Source organism: Nannospalax galili, unplaced genomic scaffold, assembly GCF_000622305.1.
Source record: "Nannospalax galili isolate Female #2095 unplaced genomic scaffold, S.galili_v1.0 scaffold879, whole genome shotgun sequence".
In the NCBI taxonomy this organism is placed as follows: Eukaryota; Metazoa; Chordata; class Mammalia; order Rodentia; family Spalacidae; genus Nannospalax; species Nannospalax galili.
The window spans coordinates 2,460,274-2,465,347 of NW_008346261.1; the positions used below are offsets into that span (position 1 = coordinate 2,460,274).

Below are 5,074 nucleotides of genomic sequence, written 5' to 3' on the forward strand. Positions count from 1 at the left end.
ACCCCCCCCAACCCAAAAAAAAGATGGCTTGCATGACCCTGTCAGAGACAAAGAAAAGAAAGAGGTGGAAACGACACCCAAAGCCACACCGGATCACGTGGAAAGAGATCCATGACCTAGTGGAGACTGCTCGCCGCAGATGCCCCCCAAGAGCTTCTTTCTCTGTCATCTTCATGGCTGTCTTTACCCTGCTTAACAGCAATGCTTCAGCCAGCCCCCACTCTCCCTAATACCATGTTCTAGAGATTTTATGTCAGAGAAACATTTCAAGGAAAAAATCAGATCCATGGGACAATCACTGGAGTGTTGGAGTAATAGCAAAGTTCTACTCAGGTGCATTTTCTAGGTACCCTACAGCTGACTTTCATACCTCTCGACAGCTTGTACCTGCAGCTAAGTCTGTGCTAACTCATCATAATGTTATTCTACAGGAAAGACAAACAGAGGACCAAATAAGATCAACTATGTCCTGGAACAAGTACATTCAGTATGTTGCTAACTTTCTTCCCTTCACGACCCACTCCAATGCCTAACTTCTTTTTTTTGTACATCCAGCAATAGACCTTTACTGACAGCAGTACCAGTTAATACCACCCTTCTCTACCCAGGAACAGAAAAAGATTTCACTGACTCTCATCTAATGGATATCCCCTTATTCAAACAACTGGCTAACTCTCCAATTTGCATTTCCAGCAAGAGTAAGCCTACTCATTACAAATGCCTCACTAATACTACTCTCTCCAGTACAGCATGCATCGCCCCCCCTCTTTTCATATGGTGCAAAGAAAAAGCCCAAAACTGTGTTAATTTCTCTTTGTCCACTTTTTGTGTACCAGTAATGATTACATACCAGGTGTACCTATTCAAAGGAAGAAGCCGCTTTCCTCCTACACAGCTGCCAGCAGAGAGAAATCTTCTTCCCCTTGCTGGTAGGGATCAGACTTGCACTTTCCCTGGGTGCTGGAGGCATTGCTACGGTGACAATTGCGCAAGCCCAGCACCTGGCAGGAGATTTCCGAGACAAGATGGACCAGGCAATGGCATCCACGACTGACAGCCTGGAATCTCTCCAACAACAAATCAACTCTCTCACCAAGGTTGTGCTCCAAAACAGAAGAGCACTGGACTTGATAACTGCTGAACATGGGGGACGTGTATAGTATTGGGAGAAAAATGCTGTTTCTTTGTAAATGAATCAAATGTTGTTGAAACCGATGTTAACACTCTCAAAAAACTTTGTAATGATCTATTTTCAAGATTTCAACCCACCAATTAGGTTGGTTTAGTAATCCCTTGTTTTCATGGCTCCTGCCCCTTGTTGGCCCCCTGGTCATGCTGTGTATTATTTTGCTGACAAATTACTGCCATTTGCTAAAATCACTACAAAACAGGTCATGGTCAATTATCAGACTTTGGATTCTCCCGAGATAAAATGAGTTGGCTCTTAGGGCTTGTGATGGCACTTCTCCATTTTTAAATCAAACAGGGGGAGATGTTGGGGACCCCTGCTGTTTGGGTCGCACTCTCCATGTCCGGATAGCCGCAAGTCGGCTCGGCGTTCTTATGCAGAGACTCCCCTTCCCAGCAGGGCACCTCCTACTCTCTTCCTGACTCACCTTTGAAGTGCCCTTCACAGAGACAGGACCTCTGGCACAGAAACTACCAGGTTTTAATCAGGCAGTGTCTGACAGCCTGATAGAAGCCCACCGCCACATGTAAATGGGGCATCCTACAGAGCACCTATCAGCTGAGGCTTTTGCTACTGCCTCCACACTATAAATTCTCTAGTTTCCCCCTAATAAATCGGAGCTGTATCACTGAACTTGTCTGGAGCTGTATCATTGAGATCATTGAACTTGTCTGAAGCTGTATCCTGCGCCTGGGACCAGCCTGTGATACAGTCTCCCCGGAGGGGGCTGTCCTTCCGTAAACATTCACTCGTGACGCCTCTGTGCTTCCCGCTTTGCTCCCCTGCCCCACGTGGACTGGTGGCCAATGGGCTGCGTGCACAGAGGGAGCCCCCTGCAGATTGGCGCAGCCCACCCGGCAGCTTGCAGTCCCCCGCGGAGCCTGAATTCCTCGCCGGGGACCGCCGATCTACAGAGCCGGCACCTGCAGCTTCAGAGAGCCAGAGACCTGCCCAGCGGCGCCGGAGAACGGCGCCACGCCAGCAGCTGGCGCTCCAAGATCCCCGCGCGCCCACAGTCATTAGCCACCATGTGGGTTCTGGGAGCCAAACCTGAGTCCTCTGCAAGAGCAGCCAGTGCTCTTAACCACTGAGCCATCTCGCCAGGCCTTTCTTTGTTGTTTGTTTTGTTTTCCTTTTCCTTCCTTCCCTCCTTCCCTTCTTCCTTCCCTCCCTCCTTCCTTTCTTCCTTCCTTCCTTCCTTTCTTCCTTCCTTTTTCCTCCCTCCCTCCCTCCCTCCCTTCCTTCCTTCCTTCCTTCCTTCCATCCTTTCCTTTTTCTTTTTTTAACTTAATTCCTTTGGTTGTTTTGAGAAAGGGTCTCCTTTTAGCTCCAGCTGGCCTAGAACTCCTTATGGCCTTGATCTCACAGATTCACTTGTGTCTGCCTCCCTGAGTACTGGAATTAAAGGTGTGTTTTGACTGGTGCCTGAATTTTTTTACATTCTTATTTTTTTATTATTATTTTTTGTGTGTAGGCTGGGTGTAGGTATGCCACACACGAGTTCTGGCAGACCACTTATAAGAGTCAGTTCTGTCTTTTTACCTCTATTACCTTGTGGGTTCTGGGACCTTTACCATCTTTTTTTTTTTTTTTTTTAAGGAACAGGCTCTCACACAATAGCCCATGTTGGCCTGGAACTCACTGGTAGCTCACTCAGGCTGATCTTGAACCTGAGGCAATAATATAGCAGGACTACTCCCTATTTAGCACACTCATTATTTTGAGTCCAAGATAATTGAGAAGCTGTAAATACAAGAAAATCTGTTTTGGGTTGGGACACTGACTGTTCTTGCAGAAGACCCAGGTTTGAATCCCAACACCCACATGGCAGCTAACAACTGACTGTAACTCCAGTTCCAGGGGATCCGACAGCCTTTTCTGACCTCCACAGGCATTGCATGACACGGGTGCACTTACCCTACATGCAGGCAATACATGCATACACAAAAAATAAAAATAATAAAATATTTTAAAAAAGAAAAAAAAAAGAAAATATGCCTAAAAGCAGAACATAAAACTTTTAAGACTTTTCTCTTCTCCCTTCCCTATAAGGACAGAAGTTGATCACTGGAAACAACCCTAGACCTTTATCAGCCTGGAAGTCACTAGAGGAATCTATATAGTGGAACTGGTCCCTAGCTTCTGATAGCTTAGTTTCCCCTATATGTTAATTTTTTCACAATTCCTTCCCTGGAGTCTTTTATCTTTGCCATTTCACTTCTTTACAAAAATTTATTGTTTTTTGCTTAAGATGCTGTATTTAAGTCCAAATCCATCCTCATGTATCTCAGGCTAGTTTTGAACTCACTCTGTATCTGAGCATGACCTTGAACTTCTGATCCTAATCCTCTCCTACCTTCACCTCCTGAGGACTACTACATCCTGTCTATGGGGTACTGGGAAGTGTTAGGGTTCAGATCTACAGCAACCCCTTCCCCAATGCAACAGGGCCTCATGGTTTTGCAAGCCCTCTGGAATCACAGGGACGGAGTTAATGAGCACCCTGACTGCCTGCAGACAAGATAAACAGACTCCCTACACCCATGACCAGAGACTCGATCTATCTATCGCTGCCAGAGCTGTTTCAGCACAGCCTGCTTCCCCCTTGATAATCCTAAAAGACAAACAGACCCCTTATCCCAAGGCCACAGATCCTTCCTGACAGAAGGGGATGGATGGGGCAGTTTGACAGAGGTTGTCCTCTCCTGATAAGCCCTGGACTCTCTCCCTGACCTAACATTTTAAGAAATGTCTTCCTGCCTTTCTCATTCCCCCCAAACCCCTATAAAAGCCCCCAGGCCAACAGCCTGTGTCCTGGTGCTTTCTCCTGATTTGCCTGGATTTACCTATCAGGAAGTACCCAGGTTTTCACCATCCTAGGTCAACCCATGTCACCTTTCTGAAATATTAGGTAATATTCAATGCTGTGGGCTATGCAAAACCTAGCCACTTTTACTACAGCCTCATAAATGGTTTTAAAGTTAGCTTAATTATCAGGATTAGGCTTTTATTAGCTTATGTTACTTTCATGGATGAAAGATCTTTCTAAAATTCAAAACTATAGGCAAAGAATGTCTTGAAGTCACTTTTTTTTTTCATAGAACTGTACTAGGATAGAATGAGCCTCCTCAGGACCTTCGGAGGCTGGTAATTCCTATCACCACAATTACTTTAGCAAACCTTAGCTGCTGCCACGTCATGCAGAGCTTGAAGTCACTTTTATCGATAGACACAGAGAGAGAAGACTGGGAAGATTGTTCAGTGAGAGAGCTCTTGTCTAGCATACATGGGGCACTAGGTTCAATCCCCAGAACAGGAGTGTGAGGGGAACAAAGCTGGGCTTTGGTACCGTATGTCTGTAATCCCAGCACTCCAGAAATAGAGTCAGGAGGACCAGCAGTTCAAGATCATCCTTGAGCAAGTTCAAAGCCAGCCTGAGTTATGTGAGACCCTGTCTCAAAAAAAATGAAAAGGAAAAAAAAAGCAGTCTCAGATTTTATCACGCCTCAGGCAACTGTCAGCAAGTGAAGGAATATGGTAGTTAAGCAGGGCCTTCAACATATAACCTTGGCCTTGACTTGGGCTTTCTTTCTTTGCTCATATCCTTGGCACTTACAGCAATGGCCCCACATCCTTCCTTTTCTTTTTTCATCCTGTTTCTCCTGCAGGCCTGTAAAGATGGTGAATACTTCAGCAGCTGATGCAGAGGGTACTAAACCTAAGGTATAAACAAACCTTTCAAATAAGAAAGAATATTCTTTGACTCTCACTAGAATCTTCTAGATGCTATCTCTTAGGCATAATAGTCTATACTATAAAGAGAGTAAAATACAAGAATTGAATTGACCTGGGTAGGCATGGTGGCAAACACTTAAAGTCACAGCA

General features: G+C 45.4%; 1 pseudogene; it reads right to left on the minus strand.

Moving 5' to 3' along the window:
- Positions 1 to 4,290: 4,290 nt before the first annotated feature.
- Positions 4,291 to 4,414, minus strand: LOC115071971 (annotated as a pseudogene).
- Between the last annotated feature and the right edge of the window lie 660 nt (positions 4,415 to 5,074).